We start from the raw sequence: 18775 nt of genomic DNA on the forward strand, positions 1-18775 counted from the left end.
GACTCAGATGTTTATTTACTTTTATAGTGACTCCAAAGCACCAAACTGGCTGTAACTCTAGCTTATTTTTCCAGAGATGACTTAATAAACTATTTTATTACTAGTTAACACACACTGTAAATGAAATAATAATTAAAATTTTCCCCTACATATTCCCACAGAGATGATACACTTGCCCTTAAGATGGACTTGCCAACTCTGGCTTAGGTAGAGCCCATGGAAACATATAATCTTAGAGCTTGACTGGACATTATAGGCATCCGGATGACCTATTTATTTCAAAAGTGAAGACACAGAACACCACAGTGATAAAGTCACTTAAAAATCATCTGGTCTACTTGGTGGCCAAACTGGAGCCCAAAACGTTTGCCGCCTAATTCTGGGCTCTTGCTATTGAACTGTAATGCCCCACGAAGCTATCAGAGCTAGTCAGCCTGGGGTTCAAAAGGATTAACTGTAGCTAACTGCTAAGTGTTTATTATGTGCCAGGCATTCTGTGCTAAGTGTTTTATAAGCACTGGCACATTTAATCATCTCAACAATCTCCACTGCAGACCAAGGAACTGAGGCTTGTCCAAAGACAGACAGCTCAGAAGTGGGGAACAAGGATTCATGTCCAAGTCAAGGTTTCAAAGTATGTGCTCATTGACAGTGTTGGCCTTGCTGGGCCTGCCCACTATCCCCGCCCCCCACCCCACCTTGTAATTCACACATAATCATAATAAAGGCCCTGAGAAGAACTATAATAAAAGAGTCCTGTTGAACTCTGCTTGATCCAACACTTTCAGACTTTGGCCATGGAAATTCTCCCCACCTGCCCCGAAAATCTATTTAACATCTTTCAGAGCTAGTGTTTTTGGCATTATAGATGGGGAAAAATCTGCGTGAAGATTTAGAATTCTAGCTTAACAATTTCTTCTCTGCCTAACATCCTGTACACTGCCCCTTTGAAGGAAGCCAACTGTCACTCATTCATTTTTAGTAACACCTTCATCTCTATTAGGTGTCCCATCCAAATCAAAGATGTAATGGAAGGAAAGAAACCTCTGTTTACTGTTGGGAAACATACTGTGGTCCCTGAACATGTGTGAGATGTGACTGCATTATATATTTACAGGCAAGTGCTACTGTATTTACCAAGCACTTATTCTAAGGACTTGTTTACAGAAAATGCTCTGCTATCTAACAATGGCCTAGACTTATTCTACCATCCTGTGTGTAACTCATACAAAAGCTGAGGTCACACATGAAAGCAGATTCTTAAATTCCTACTTAAGAAATCCTTAAGAAAGATCTTTAGCTCAGACCTGCTTCAAAAAGGTCCTTAATTACATAAAAAGCTAGTCTCTAACTTTAAGAAACACTTCAGCATGCCTTCCATTAAGGGGAAATTTAGTTTAAATTATTTATTTGTGTCTATTAGGAAAATAAACCCAATTCTGGAAAGAAAAAATATCAGGTTTATGAAGGCAGAATCACATTTGGGTGTGAAGTATGAAGCAAAAAGATGACTGGGCTGCTCAGAAAAATGTCACATCAAAAAATAAACTCTAAGAGAGTCAAAACATCAGCAACTGTCAAAAAATTCAACTAGTTCCATGAACCTTTTGAAACAAACCAAATCATGGGAGATGACAGAATTCCTACAAGTAACTACTTACAATCCTGCAGGTCTGAACCACTCATTCAGAATTTACTAGTCATGGCAGATTTTCCTGTTGGATGCGGTAATCTTACCTCAACCCTTAGAATGTACATTCCTTGAAGAGGCTGAGGAACGAGGAGCAGTTCTGGTGTTTTCTGTATCCCCCACTGCTTGAGAGCCAGCATATGGGCAAAGGTTCAACAAAGAGTAGCAGAGGTCACATTTTTCTGAAAGGCTAAAAGCAAGCTTAAAGCCATTGGGTGAAAGCAAATAACCACATATTTTAAACAAGTTACCCGGTTACCACACATCAGGGAAAACTCAACCCACGAATTTTACAAGTTCTCCTTATGAAAAGGGCAATGGAATTTAGCCTTATATTGTGAGGAGGACTAACAGAAAGATAAGGATGACTTTAGAAGAATTCACCAACTCATTAAGAATGCCTCCAACGAGCTGGGCACAACACTAGTCTCTGGAGTACATCGGAATGGCTGAAAAGTGTTTCAAAAAGTAACACTGAGTGAGTGTACTTCACAGTAGAAATTTTCTTCTTTGTTTAAAAAAAAGAACAGAATGTGGGTCAAAGCACTTCGATTTCCTAGCCAACAAAGCTCAAACAAAATCTTTCTCTAATAAAATGCTCAGCCCAATAATCAGCATGTTGAGAAAAACAACAGCAAAAAAATCTGACCAAAGGATTACTTGGTTCAACTCAATGTATCATTTATGATTCAACAGAATTTGTATCATTGTCACAAAAGATGTGTCAACATAGGTATGTTGGTGTAGCTGCTTCAAAATTATTTTTCCTCCTACAGGGTTTGTCTATTGAGTCTACAGTATGGTCCTGGCTCAGTAAGTGGTTTGGTGGGTAAATTTAAACCAACATCTCAAATAGGAGGACCCAGAAGCCCCTGTCTGCTTACTTAACTGAAGGATGCATTTTTCCTCTGCAGCCCCACCCCCACCCACAAGCATTACGACAGAGAACAGGCAGGATTCAGGGCCTCGGTCCCATTTCTCTTTAAACTAGACCTTGGTAACAACAAATGGCCCTGATTACGGACACTCCCTTGCCAATATGCAAGACTATGCTCCCTTGCCAATAATCGTATCACTGCCATATCACTCTACAAAGCCCCGTTCCACAGTCCTCAGTCTCTATAGGCCACCATTTCACAAAGAAAAGCTGTCCACTAAGCTGAGCAGAAAGAAATCTAAACCTTGCACCTAAATTCTTGACATACTTTATGCTTTGTCACCTAGAGAAAATTACAGGGTCAACTAATTAAATGCAAAATCTCTCACCTGGAGAGAGTTTTCACTTTATGTCCATTTGTAACTTTTGAGTTTCAAAACATCTATATTGTGAAATTCAATCCATTAAAAAAAAAAAATTTTCTTCTTAGGATTCAGTTCAATTCAGTTCAGTCGCTCAGTTGTGTCCGACTCTTTGCGACCCCATGGACTGCAGCACGCCAGGCCTCCCTATCCATCAGCAACTCCTGGAGCTTACTCAAACTCATGTGCATCGAGTCAGTGATGCCATCCAACCATCTCATCCTCTGACGTCCCCTTCTCCTCCTGCCTTCAATCTTTCCCAGCATCAGGGTCTTTTCAAATGTAAACAAAACCAGTCTTCCTCTTCATGGGTCATGGATGTCAAAAAGGAGTTAGGGGGTGAGGGGTGGGCAGTGGGGGATAAGGGCAGAACACACCACAACTTCACACTTCTGTTTGCGAGAAAGGGTTTGGATTCTTGGTCCAAAGAGAGAAGGTAAGTTACCTTGGTCTTGAATTAAATTTGTCTGCACCAAAACTAGGGCTCTTATGGAGCAATGGATATTAAAGCAATGCCTGGGCTGCACAGGGAGGGGGGTTATGTTGAATATGCATGACACACAAAAGGAAAATGTTCATGACTTACAGATGTGCTCTGAGTGGTGCTTTCTTCCTTTTTTGGAATATCAAACAGAGGGAAGAGAGAGGTTTGCTGCCATGTTATTATAAGCACTGCTGCCTCTCTCCCTCCTGAACTAAAATATTCTAGTATTTATTTTGCCATCCATATGACCACAGTTTAGACTAGAGTAAAAATAGAAGCTGTGTGGGCCTAACCTGAAAAGCCCCAAGGGCTGGAGAGGGTCAGGATTAATATATTCTAACTGAAATAACCAGATTCTGTTTCCTGGTGGTGTTTGGCAGGAGAGGGGGGCAAAAAAAGAGATTTGGAATGTATTTCTCATTCAGAAGTGTTTTGTAAAAACTACCACAATGGAACAGACTCCAAGTCAAGCACAGGAAGCCAAGAGGCTCTGGTTTAGATTTAATAATTCACTCTAAAGGCTTTTCAACTGCTACAGTTTTAAGCCCTGAGGCACAGCCACATATATTCTCCACCCTATACGGGAGCTGACGGAGTGCCCCAGGATGCCTATGGGACAGGAAAATGGGAAAGACCTCAGGTCCAAAGAGCAGACCATGCCTTGCCAGGCTCCAACTAATGCTGGAGAATAAACCTGCTCTCAAGAGATGTGGGGCAGTTGGTGGATGGAATTTCCAACTGAGCCTATTTCAGGTCTAAGCTAGCACTGAGACTGAACGTTGATACGGACACTTTACTGCATGCCTGTAAAGAGGAGCTCTATGTAAAAGATGCCAACTTACAGAAATGGGCACGAGCCCTTTTGGGAAGCACACTGGCAATGTGTTTTAAGAAGATAGAAAATCTTTTCTACCATCTGATCAGATATTTCTACTCTCAGGAACTATCCTAAGGAAATATTCTAAAAAGAAGGCGAGGTGGAATGTTCACTACTGAATTAAGGCAAAACCACTGAGACAATGTGAATGCAACTACAGAAGGATAGCTATGTCAATTATGTATCATGCATTAATTTTTTCAACCTAGCCATTAAAAATCATATCCCACAGAAAAATGAGGAAACATGTTTGGACAACACACTATGTTTAAAAAGTATATATTGCTTTAATATTTTCTAATATTACAACTCTAAAAGTTTCAAATCAGTAGAAAAATGAAGAGTTAATTAGTGAGGGTGGTGGCTTGTGAATGATCTTGTTCCTAATTACTGTTATGTTTTCCCAACATATATATGCTGCTAAAGACACAAACGATGGAAATGTCCAGGAACCAGCTTCCAAACATCAACAGGACTTTTAACAGCTGATGTATTTAAACAGACAGATACACACATGTATAAAGAGCCTAAAGAAAGCATCATGGAAGTACATGGTATCTAAGTGACAAACACTAAAAAAAAAAAAAAAAAGCGCACACTTAAGGAAAGTGCCACAGAATCGCACCACAGTGATTTGGTCACTCCTGATCCAGTTTATCTGAAGCCATAAAGGCGAAAGGTCTATTAAAATGGATATTTAATCACAAGATTCTAGGTTCTAAAATGCCCTGGGTCTCATTACCCATCTCATTAGTTACTCTTTGCTTCCGGGTTATTTAAAGCAGGGAAGACACTCCACGTCAAGGTGTGGCTGTCGGTGCCCCAGTCAACAAGCTCCCTTCCAGTCTAGTCCCCACCTGCAGTGGCCACTATCTGACCTGGAAGCACTGTGCCCTGGACACACTCCAGGGCTGATGTGCCAGTGAGCCCTGAAGATGTTTTGAGTTGCTCCTGTTTTTCAGGGGCAATTCTGTTACATTTCCTGATAACTCAGTTGGTAAAGACTTTGCCTGCAGTGCAGGAGCCCTGGGTTCGATCCCTGGGTTGGGAAGACCCCCTGGAGAAGGGAAAGGCTACCCACTCCAGTATTCTGGTCTGGAGAATTCCATGGACTGCACGGTCCATGGGGTCGCAAAAAGTCGGAAACGATGGAGCGAGTTTCACTTTTACATCAATGTTGTCTGTCTGTAAGGGGAGCCTCTTGTTCTATCTCTCCTTTTGCTGATTCTAGAAAGCCCTGGGTTGCCAAGGTGACTACCTGATCTAGGAGACTTTTTCAACGAAGAAAATGACATGTGACTACTTCCTTACCCTGGAAGACTGAAAACGTGACAGTGCTTATCTAAATAAAAGGAACAAAGCTAGACAGAAGGAGACAGTTCCAAAGGTGATGAGACCATAGATTTCAAAACTGAAGTCAAACTGTTCTGAAGGGTGGATTTTTAATACCAAGTGTCAAGTCACAGAGGTGGTTATATTGGGAGCTGAAGGTAATCACATTCTTGATTATCTCTCAGAAAAACATCCTGATTCTGCCCAAGACTCATAGCCCCTGGCCCTGTATTTCTTTTTGTTGTAGAAAGGAATTGTTCCTGACCAAACTCTTCAACCAATTAACAATGAAGGCCACGCAGCCTTTAAAGAAATGATTTCCTTAACAAAGGAAGCAGGCAAAGATTTAAAGGTATTAGAGACTGATTACGAAATCCACTGCGGACCCTGCATGAAATTCCACAAGAAATGAAACCTGAGCTCTCAGACAAAAACACCTGTTTCACAGGGAGTACGTTTATAGTCATGTGACCTGTGCCATCTCTTATGCAAATGCATTTGAGAAAGCACTCATGTTGGTGTTGTCAAGTGTCGTTTATGTAACAATCTTACCAAAGGAAGAGGAAAGAAGCTGTGTGGACAATCATATTTTTTCCCAACAATGATAAACACTTCGTTGGCTGTTCAAATTGATATGTGGGGAAAAAAAACTTCAAAAATCCAAAAGGTAACCTAATCCCCATCACACAACGCTGCCTTCTGTCCTTCTGGTCTACCTCCATCAGCGTCTATGGAGACATTCTAACATCCTGCTGATAGAATCCTATACTCTTATGATACAAGGGTATGGAAGATGAAGGGAAAAGAGGAGCCTGCAAGATGGTAAAATTACATGCTCAATTAAAAAATAATATTTAAGAAATGCTTTCAAGAATATATTTTTTCGAAAAAAGCCTATCACTATTATTTTTTTGCACCCAAGTGAGGCTGATTCATGGTAATTCCCTAGTGATAATTAGAAGTCTCAGCTGGAACACACATTCATAAGCACATTTCATAAGAGAAATAGCACTTCATTTTCTAAAAATACAGGAGATTAAAAAAAAGCAAATATTAATCATTGGGAGTCAAAAACATATCAGATCATCTCAAGGAATTTTTTCCCCCAAGTAAATCCAGTAACAAAAGCTGCTTACCAACTGATTCCATCAGTTCTAAAGCAAGCCATACCAAAGGCCTATGGGGTGATTTAGCACTCATGGGTACTAAATCTAACAATATTTTCTAAAAATTCCCACACTCCCCAGGATTTTGACTTCTTCCCAAATTAACGGGCCACCCCAGGCCGGCAAGTGCCTTCTGCAAAGCAACCCATGGCAAGGTCTATGTAACACGCCCCACCTTTTCAGATGACAGCCACCCGGGGCTGCTTGTTACATCTTCATTTCCTAAAGCGCACAGGTCTTACTGAGAAGTAAAGCCCGGGGAGCCCAGCCCACATTCCTGGGCTCCCACTTTGGTCCTGCCACAGCCGTTCAAGATGGGACCCGTTTTGGATAGATGTGACTGCGCCAGGCACCTGCCGCCACACAGCATCTCTGCCCACAGAGTGGAGTTTATTATTTAACTGGGACGACATCAGCGGGCAGCCTGATTAGAGCTCGCTCCTGGGGCTCAGTGTAAGAGGCCCACGGAAGACGCGTCCACTCCTCACCAGCCTCCAGGCAGCAGATGGGGATGTGGAAGCTGTGGGCTATCCGTTTCCATGCCTCCTTACTTGGCCTGAACATCCCTGCCTTTGGCCAATGCTTTGGAACAGAGGCTGACTTTTCATCTCTCTTTTCCGGCTGCTTTACACACCACTGGTAGAAGTCACTTGCTTCTTGCCTCTCCTGCTTTGGAGGCTGAGGAATTTGGCTGAATGATTGCAGCTGCCACGGTAACCTCTTTGGCATGCACCCCGACACCCCCTCACCTAATAGCCTTTTCCCATCTGACTGCCCTGGCTCGCTGGTGTGGCCACAAGCTCTTCAAGTAGTCACACTGCAGCGGAGCCCCCATGGAAACCCGCTTGGAACTGTCCGAGCTCATAGCAAAGAAGGAGGTTTTTAATACGGATTGTTCTTTTTAAATCCTTTACAAAAACAGCTGCAATCAATCGTGCTGGGGGGCTCTGTATAAAGCTGCCACTCGGAAAGCTCTAATATTGATTCTTTCCCCTTGCATGGCTTTTAAGAAAACAACCCCATGTGAAGAAACCATAATCAATTTCTCAAGATTTTGCTAACATGAAACAGTGTCTAAATTAAAAATATACTTTTTAAAATTACATGAAAATCACAGTAAATATAAGAAATCCATCCATTACCCCGCCTTTTATTCGAGGGCCGACGTGTTAGTTTTTAAAGCAAAGTCAATTGAACAAATGCAATAATTATTAAATACTGATTAAATCTCAGCAACTCTTCTGAGAGTTGTTTAGCAGGTGACACTAGCTGAAAGATTAAAGGGAAATCTGTCTTCATTTGAGGTCTGGCATTTCCAGTTCTTCATTTGCAAGATAATATACTATTTTCTCTGTGCCTATTCTTAGAGAAACTCTCAATTCTAAGCCTGTGTTTATAGACAGTCATGATTCCAAGTGGTCACATCCTGACTGGACGTCCAAATACCAGAATATTTTAAGCCTTTTCACAGGAATTCTGGTTGATATATTATTCTGTCAAATTTGCCTTTCCACATGAGGCCCCTTAGAAGCCTGAGCATGCCAAAAGGTGAAAAGTCAATATTTAAAGCTGCAGTGTGTAAACAGAGCAATTTGGTGCTTTCAGTTGAAAATTATATTAAAAACCCTCAGCAACATCAACAGCCAATTTCAGGATTAGGCATTAAGGAAAAGCACAATTTCATATAATGTCTGATATCTGGACATCAATGTAGAAGAAAAAAACCTGAAGACTTCAGTAGAATGCCATACATAAAATGAATACAGAACTGAGATCTAAGTAGACTGACAACCCATAATACTTTGCGTCAGCATGGCACTTACCATGTGAATGAAATCAGATCTGATCTCCAAGAGCTAGGAAAAAAAGAAGGAACACACACACACACAAGAAAACTTAACTTCCATTTGCTTTTGATCCCAAATAAGAGTAATTTCAATTTCAAGGGAGAGAGCTACAACTTCTGTGGCAAATATCTGATATTCGTTCAAGATGCACATTCCTGGAATCCAAGGACCACAGGATTTTACTCAGGGATGCGTGTACAATTTGCAAACTTATTAGTTGAGAAGTTTAACTCCCTTTCCACACCCACCCCAACCCCTCAAATTAGAGAAGGCCCCTGCTTTTTCACCAAGCTAAATAAGCAAGAACTCAGAGTTCTGTAAAAGTCCTCAACACTAGCTGATCAAGGGCCTAAACCTTTGTCAAGCTGGGCCTCCTGGGGTTGTCACACAAGGAGGATTTCACAGCTTCACTGCCCTGGGCAGCCTTTTTATCCCTCGTAAGTTATTTTAAGCAACTTTGCTCCAGCAGACAAATCTCTGGCCTCCCTCTCTTCCATTGTAAAACTGCTGCAGCTCAAAACAGTTAAGCCTTAAAGAGAAACCAGAATCAGCCTGGTCAACTCACTTCAATCCCATCCTTCTATTTGAACGCTCTAGATCAGGGCCATTCGACAAAACTATCTGTGATGATGACAATGTTCTAGATGTGCTCTGTCCAACATGGAAGCCACTAGACACATATAGTTATCAAGTGGTTGAAATATGGCTGGTGCAACAGAGGCACTGAATTTTTAGTTTTATTTTTTAATCAATTTAAATGGCAATAGCCACATGTGGCTAGTGGCTATTATATTGGACACTGCAATGCTAGGGAGAATGTTTAAACTGTTGTTAGAAGCCTGGGCATATCAAAGTTGTCTGCAGCTGCTGGGCTAAGTGGCTGTGGTGTTAAATGCTCTCTCCTTAAACAATAACTGAACATTAGCAGAAATCAGTTCCTAACACAGAATTGCCTTTTCCATTAAAACACTCGCTTTGCACTACACACGTGTCAGAAAAAAGTAAGGATTCAATCTAAGCCATTTAATAACTATTGATTAACCAAACACCTACTATGTGCCGAAAAGTTCTATCATGTTTAAAAATAACAGTAAGCTTTGTGAATGGATAAACAAAGTGTGATACAGCCAAACAACGGAATAATATTCAGTGATAAGCTAAAATGAGCTAGCAAGCCACTAAAAGACATGGAGAAAACATATATGCATATTACTAAGTAACAAAAGTCAGTCTGAAAAGGCTACACAGTGTATGATTTCAACTATGACATTCTGGAAGAGGCAAAACTGGAGAGAATAAAAAGGTCAGATGTTCAGGGAGAAGGAGGAACGGATGAACAGGTGGAACACAGAGCATTTTTAGGGCAGTGAAATTATCCTGTGGAAAAGTGTAATTGTTAATACTTGATATGATGCATTTGTCAAAACCCAGAGAATGAGGACTTCCCTGGTGGTCCAGGGGCTAAGACTGCACTCCCAGTGCAAGAGGCCTGGGTTCAATCCCTGGTCAGGGAACTAAACCCCACATGGAACAACTAAGAGTTCGCCTACCACAACTAAAGATCCTGCGTACTGCAACGAAGACCCGGTACAGCCAAGTAAACAAATCAGCATTTTTGAAAACCCATAGAAATATACAACACGAAGTGTGAGCCTTAATGCAAACTATGGACTATAGGTAATGACAATGTATCAATATTGGTTCATTAATTACAACCAATGTGTGCAAGAGTAAGGGAAATGAGGGGGTGCTGGGAGAGATAATCAAACTACATACTATCTATTCCATTATTCTGTACATCTTAACATGTACTCCCCCAAAATAAACTCTATTAATTATCATGAAATCCAAATCTCTGGAGAATTCTTGCCCATCTATCTCTCCTGAGCTATGCTCCCTTCAAGAATAACAACACACCTCTCTGGCAAACCAGCACACACGAGATGGTTCCTAGGTGCTAAAAACATGTGTACATGGCTGCATCAAAGCAACGGCAGATACAATTAGCTGCACGAAATGAATGAGACCTTCTGGACTTCTAGGAGTGATAAGCGGTCCATTAATAGTGGTGATGGCTGTCTGCATTCATGCTCATTCATTCACTGTTGCCTCCACTGTGGCATCAAGCAAGTAAGGAAACTGCCAACACACAGTCTTCTCCTGGGGAACTGTCTACATGACTGCACCACTGTTCTGTCCCCTGACCTGTCACAGTCACCCAGATAGTCTCTGATGCACTAATAAACCACAGGAAATAAAAACTCTGGTATAGCCTGGTTTTGAAAAAAATTACAAAAGACGCTCTTAAGACAACTGGGGAAATCTGAATGTGGACTAGATATTAGAAGATAGCATGGACCTGAAATTAACTCTCTTGGGTAAGACCGTGTTCATATAAAATACTGTCCTTACTCACAGCGGGTGTGTGCTGAAGTACTCAGGGATAAAATATCCTGATGGACTAATTTTACTATCAATAGTACAACCCTCCAAAATCTATACATAAAGAAAGCAAATATGACTAATAATTACTGAATTCAGGTGGAGGACAGTCTTTCAACTTTAATGCATATTTAAGAATTTTATAATTAAAAAGTTTCAGGGTAATGGGGGAGACAATTACAGTTGAAAACGTTTCATGTGACACTGAGGCTGATCATAAGGTAAACAGCTCATCACTAATGGGTCAAGAAAGTGATGTTTTCCTAACCAGGAGGAAGAGTAGATTGAACTTCACTAAAAAGTGTAACAGCCTGTGTTAAGTTGCTTCAACTAACTGGACCCACAAAGGACCACATGGGAAGAGGGGAGGCGATCAGACAAATCTTCCAGAAGAAAAGAAGGTCATGAATTTGAGACATAAACTACAGCCCTAAAGAATTTCTACCTCTGAAGACAGAAAAGGGAAAGACATGGGGATAAGAGAGCCATCTTCAGAATAAGGGGGGGAAAAATCCACCTTAGACAGGAACTCCCTTATCAGAACCAAGTGTGCAGAAAACTCTTAGGTGTCCTTTCTTTGGACAAACAAGTATCTGACACACACAGATGGGAGCAGGCAATTTTCATACATGGGGTGGGGGGCTTCAAGGGATTCATCATTTAAAAGGCAAAAGAAACCAAATTGGAGGCAAAAATTACAGGTTGTGAGTGGCTCAAATATTAGCACCAGGAAAACAAAACTACCTCCTTGAGCACATAAGTAACAGGAAGGTTATCAAACAGCTGTGTCAAGGGAAAAGGATTCAGAACTTCCCACTTCCATCCTCACCTTCTCTCCATTTAATTCAATAAATTGGTGGTGGCACTTGAGTCCTAGAAAGTATTATATATTACTATATGAAAAGGGTGATTTGCAAATTCAAGCTGTACACTTCTGGTTTGTGTCCTTTCCTGAAGGCACTAGGCTTCAGTAAAAAGTCGACTAAAACCAACCAACCAATAAAGATAGCAACCGGAGTCTTAGAGAATAAATCCTTTCCCTGGCATAGACTTCTCTCTCAAGACAGGCTTGCATTTCTAAGACCCACAGCAGGTAGATCATGGGGTTCTTTTTCAGGCACTTCTATATATCTGAGCATGCAAACTCCAGGAGATAGTGAAGGATAGGGAAATCTGGCATGCTACAGCTCACAGGGTCGCAAAGAGTCAGACACAACTGAGCAATCGAACAACAACAACAACGAAACTCAGAGATGTCAGAACCCACTCAGGAACACATTCAGCAGGCTTTGCATCTTTTTTAGGAAGGGACAAAGCAAATCCCCACAGTTTTCATGAAGGAGAGAGGCTTGGATTTCTAGAGGTTTTGAGCATAACATGTAATGCAGTAAGTCCTAGATGGTTCTCGAGTTTTCCAGAGCATTACATATGGACAGAAGTGTTCAATGTCTTTCTCACAAAACAGTAAGACTAACACCTCACAATCTTCTGTGGAAAGCTGTCAGATGACTCTGGACAGGTGTGATGTCGGTCACAACAGGGTAACAGCCTACAGCCTGTAGGGCCAGCAGGCCCGGCTTTGTTACTCTTCAGCTGATGGACACGGTAACCACGGCTGATGGCTCCCAGCTGGTTGTCGCTGAGGGTAGGGGGAGGATGCGGACGGCTGCTTCTGCCAGGAATATTTAGGGACAATTCTGGAGTAAATTCTGAGTAGTCAAGTGACAACTCTGGATAAATTCCTGGTGAGACGGCTGCAGCTATACACGTGCTATGCTGTGCTTGGTTGCTCAGTGGTGTCTGACTCTTTGCCGACCCTGTGGACTGCAGACCACCAGACCCCTCTGTCCATGGGGATTGTCCAGGCAAGAATACTGGGGCAGGTTTCCATGCCCTCCTCCAGGGGAATCTTCCCAACCCAAGCATTGAACCCAGGTCTCCTGCATTGCAGGCAGATTCTTTACCATTTAAGCCACCAGGGGAGCCCAAGAATACTGGAGTGGGTAACCTATCCCTTCTTCAGCAGATCTTCCCGACCCAGGAATTGAACCAGGGTCTCCTGCATTGCAGGTGGATTCTTTACCAGTTGAGCTACCAGGGAAGCCCGCTGCTATATATATGTGAATCACATGTAGGCTTTCTTACAGTGATAAAGTGGATGAACTGTGGTGACAGTGACCTCATTTCTCTTCACCTCAAGTTCCCAAGGGCAGACTCCAGGTCTCCTCATGGCTCAGCTACTCATCCAGGGTCTTTCCTAAAGATCCAGTCCGTGGTCCAGCCTTGCCAACTCCTCAGAAATGCCAGAAAGTTGAGAAGACCCAGGGTTAAAGGCGCCTGGCCAACCTGTGTCCACTGAAACCAAGTTAATGTATTCACTTCTTGAGCACCTACTGAATGCAGGATGCTGTGTGAAGTACTGAGACCATGAAACTGAAGATGAGATGACACCAGCTAGACATGAGGTGGGGGTGGGGGAGGTTTGAGGTGCGGGAGGGAAGAAGGGAAACTGGAGGCAGAGAATGCCAGCTTCGAGGGAACCAAGATCGGATGGGAAGTTATTCAGAGGAGCCTCAGTTCTACACTCTGGAGGGTAGTGTGTGTGTCCAGGACTAGGAATGATAGTGAGAGGAGGCTGTGTCAAGGGGCAGGTCATGAAGGGCCTTTGGGGAGAAACTAAAGAATTTTTATTCTGTAAGTAAATGAGGGGCTTAAAGGAGAAGTTCAAATTTGTGCTTTTGGAAATATCAGGTTGGATACAGTGCAGATGATGGATTAGAGGGGCTGGACTGGAGCCACAGTTGATGAGTCAAATTATGGCAGCAATTATGTAAGAAGTCTCAGGCAGACAGACTGGATGACATTAATGTGGTTAGAATCTGTAGGACCTGCCAACAGATCACATGAGGGGTAAGAGGATATAAGGACTTTTTAAAATGACAATAGTGGTTGTTATCCTTACAGTGCATTTGTGTACCAAATTTAAATGGATGAGACCTCAAAATATTCACAGTGTAGGGCTGGTATTAATTAGCCCCATTTTATAGCTGGAGAATCCTGAGCTTTAGTGATCACATGGTATGCCCACCATCACTCATATACAACCCTAACACCCAGGATAGGAATGAGAGGTAGGAGTCCTTCACTGACTCAGAAATACAGGCAGAAGCAGGCATGGGGTTCCCACAGAAGGTGGTTTGAGATTTGATGAGCTTGGAGATGGAGCAAGCAGGACGTGCCAGTGACACTTTTAGGGAGAGAATCAGAAGTGAAACATGATGGGTGACAGATTCCTCCCCTTATATTGAATGAATGGATTTTTATAGTCCATTGGGCCACGAGCCAGACAGTTAGGCAACATGAGAGTTAGAAGGGGCTTAAGAGTCTCCAACCTGAAATCAGTGCACCCGGACAGAAACTCAGAGGCTTAGTCCATCTCCTTTTGGGTAAGATGAGAAAATAACAATGCCTGTCTCCCAGATTTCATGGGAAAATTAAAGACAGACAACCTGTGAACCAGCACTGTAAACTGGAAAATAAAAACCCAATGGATGATTATTTATAATTGTGTAGATTTGCTCTTTTAGGCAGATCAGCGATCATGATACTGTTTAAAAAAAAAAAAAAATGACTGTTCCTCAAACCCAGGCCACTCTGAGGAGTCACACAACTTTCTTAGTCTGTGTCATAATGAAGCCAGGGGGTTACAATGATCTGGCTAACCTTTATACAAAATAAAGCAAACAAGCTTATCAGTACTGAAAAATAAAGGAAAGGCTCTGTAACTACCCTAAACCCAACTCCACCTTCATATGAGCTACCCGAATATGGAGTTCCTCGTGTGGTTAGAAAGTGGTGAATGAAGGCAGCTCATGACTTCTATTAGTTGACCATTTGACAGTAAGCAAAGATGACACAACAGTGACCCACAGAAACAGATCACAATATGCAGAGCTGAGAGGTCTTCTGGAAATTATGGGACAGATTCCTGCTTTGTGGCTCAGACATCAAAAAATACATCACACGCCTCTACTGTGTTTAGAAAATTAGCTTGCACAGCACCTAGGCTACCAGGAAAAGATGTCTAGTCATCCCAGGAGGGCACAACACATCCAGCCAGCTTTTTAAAATATATATATTTATTTATTTTTAGTTGATTGGTGATTGCTTTACAACATTGGTTTGATTTCTGCCATATATCAACATGAATCAGACATAAGGATACAAATGTCTCCTCCCTCTTAAACCTCCCTCCCACCCATCTAGGTTGTTACAGACACCCAGGTTGAGTTCCCTAAGTCATGCAGCCAATTTCCACTGGCAATCTATTTAATACGTGTTAATATATATGCTTCCATGAAATTCTCTCCATTCATCTCACCCTCTCCTTCTGCTCCCCAGGCCTTGAGCTTCTGCCCCAAGGGAGGGAGGGAATCCTGAAGGGGGAAAAGGTCTCACACAGGAGGAAATCCCCTCACAGGCAGGAGCAAGGGGGGGCTGCAGAACCTCAAAGAGCTGTGCAAAAGCAAGGGCTCAGAAGGCAAAGTACAGACAACTTTTAACATCAGACGCAGCCTGAGGAATCTGCACTCACCTCTTCCACCTCCACCACCTGAGACGCCCCAAGGCCCAAGGCAGTAATCTTTATCCCTGGCTGGGCTCAGTGGTCCCCAGCAGGTGGCCAGAGAGGTTTCCAAGCCCAGGGACCGTTTTCACAAAATGAAAAGTTTTAGGTATTAACCATCCTCCTCTTTAATATGAACAGATATTTTCCACCAGGGGCTCTGGAACCAAAGATGATTAAGAAGAAGATTTGGCCTGCAGCACCTCCGGTGGGCTCACCTCTCCTTGTCCCCGGGTCCCTGCTCCAGGAGAGGTGGTGAGAACATACCACAAGACCACCTTGGTGGCCTCGGGGAGCAGAGCACAGCTGAGATACGACCTGAGCCGGCGCGGATGGCCTTTAATGCGAGGTTAAAGCACCCCAACTTGCTTTCCCACCAACCTTCCCCAACTGCAGGGAAGGCCAACCCTTCAATTCACCTGTCCTGAGCCAAGGCCTTTCCAAAAGGAAAAGTCCCCCTGTGCAATAATAATAAACGCCCCCGGTGACTTGATAGAGGCAAGAGATGCAAAGGTACTAATGATACTATTATCTCTTCTTCCAGGTTCCAAAAATCACCAAGCTGACCAAGACAAAGGTTTATAAAATAGGAAACATTCCAGAGACTGCCTTCAGTATTTTTTTTTATTACTTGTGACAGTGTCAGTTTGTGATCAGCTAGGTTTTCTTCCGTTTCCACACAGACGTGTTGTCAGGCATTGTGCTCTGCAAGCCAACAGGATGGGGCGCTGTCCTCTGAGGAAGGCACCCAAGAATGAGTAATTAGAAACAATCAAAGTGCATTCTTTGCTTGCAGAAAGGGCATATCGCGGGTGAAACAAATCCCGCTATGAGGTCTGATCAGAGGAAATTACCATTTTGTAGGTCAGAAACATCAGCAACTTTGTATGGTTTCATCTATACAGGATTTGCATTTCTTAATTGCTTTGTTTCTGTTCTTAAGTTGAGCAGAAGTAGTATCTAAACTCTTCACCATGGCCTGTAAGACTGCAGGATCTGCTCCCATCTCATCTCACTCACCGTACCCCCACAACAAGCATTCCCACTTGTTTCCACCACAGGATCTTTGCACCAGCTCTTTGTCTGCCTGAAACTCTCCCTCAGGCTTCTGCGTGGCCAATTCCTTCTCATTTCAGAGGACTCATCTTTCTTTTAGAAAATCTCTTCAAAAAGGCCTTTCATGACCATCTTACCCACCACTCTCTATCCCAACACACTCCGAAAAGACTATCATGCAAATCACATGTGTAATTTTAAATTTTTAGCAGTGAAATTTTTCCAATTAAATTCATTTGTTTGGCTTTTTAAAAACTGTGGTTAAAACAGACATAAATTTCACCATTTTAACCATGTGGGGAGTGTATAGTTCAGTGGCATTAAGTACATTCACACTGTCAAGTAACTATGACTACCTTCCATCTCCAGACCCTTTTCATCATCCCAAATGGAAATTCTGGAGCCATCAAACAATAATTCCCCATTTCCTGCCCCTCCAGCCCCTGGTAACACCATTCTACTTTCTGTCTTTGGAATCTGATTATTCCTCATATAAGTGGAATATACAATATTTGTCCTTTGGTGTCTAGCATATTTCACCTGTTATTTAATTATATTTTATTTAACCCAATACATAAACAATTGGCTTCCCTGGCAGCTCAGTGGTAAAGAATCTGCTTGCAATTCAAGAGACACAGGTTCAATTCCCAGGTCGGGAAGATCCCCTGGAGAAGGAAATGGCAACCCACTCCAGTATTCTTGCCTGGAGAATCTCATGGACAGAGGCGCCTGGCAGGGTCACATGGGGTCACATGGGGTCACAGAAGAGTTGGACTAAAAACATAAACAATTTATTTTAAGACGTAATCAATGTAAAAATTGGGATATTGATAATTTCTTTTCATACTAAGTCTCTAAATGCAGTGTGCATCTTCCACTTAACAGCTGTTCACAGTGGGGAGTGGCCGTGATTCACGTACTCAACGTTCACATGGTGTGTAGCCGCTATAGTGGATAGCACAGGTCTATCACATCACCTTTTTAACGTTTTTCACTTACTTTTCTTTAGCTAAAATTATTTTTTCTTTTATGTCTATGCTCAGCAGAATATAAGCTCCTCAAGGCAGGGCCTGTGTCTTCTGCTTTTTGTTTGTTTGTTTTGTTTTCTGCTCTAAGCCAAGCATATATTAAGTAGCACAGAATTATTTAAATATTTCTAGACAGATGTTTTTAGAGCAGATGTTTTTACAAACGGAAGACTCCATCTCCAAAATATCACTGAGACCCTCTATTATCAGGAATGGCAACATCCCTGGAGACCACCAGTAATCAGATGTTCCCTTTCACAAAAAGGCTCAGGGCAGCATGGGACGCTGGTTAAGAGCCTGGACTCAGCCTTGCCTGGCACATAATGAGCACTCAACAAATATCTATTATTATTACAGGGCCCTCCCCAACTATATTCCAACATTTATAGCTTCATTTAGCAAATACTTAAGAACCTACTGAAGGGTGCTGTGTCTACATGGCCCTTTCTATCACAGGAGCTTAAAGTCAGATAAGAGTCAGCTAACATCCAGTGGGCAGATATCTGCTAGGGGTGGTATACTGAATTTTAGGTCCCCACAACAAGGAAATCTAACCCAGTCTTGGGATAGGGGGTCAGGAGAGACCTTCATGGAGGAAAGGATCTCTAGGCTTAGTTAATAAGAAGGAAGAAGGGAGAGTGAACATGAAAGAACATTCCACCTAAGCACCAGTCACACTTAACTCCTTACCCTTCCCTGATCACATAATGACTTTTCACTACTCCTCGTGACTCTCATTTGTATTATACTCTGACTTATGTCTTCCTATCCCCACATATGAAGAGTCTCCCTCATCATTTGCTTTCCTACTAAGCAGAGAAAACATTCAGGACATGTTTACTGAATGAATTAACTTTCCCCCTATTTTTTCCTTAGGAGTGAAGACCCACTTTTCCAAAATGGCTGCCTGAGCCATGGTTCTCCCCCCGG

General features: G+C 42.4%; 1 protein-coding gene across 1 annotated transcript in view; it reads right to left on the minus strand.

Moving 5' to 3' along the window:
* The window catches only part of SDC2 (syndecan 2), a 119620-nt gene that overhangs the window by 22891 nt on the left and 77954 nt on the right, over nt 1-18775 (minus strand). The gene's annotated exons all lie outside the window — the stretch shown is intronic.

Source organism: Odocoileus virginianus, chromosome 15, assembly GCF_023699985.2.
Source record: "Odocoileus virginianus isolate 20LAN1187 ecotype Illinois chromosome 15, Ovbor_1.2, whole genome shotgun sequence".
Taxonomy (NCBI): domain Eukaryota; kingdom Metazoa; phylum Chordata; class Mammalia; order Artiodactyla; family Cervidae; genus Odocoileus; species Odocoileus virginianus.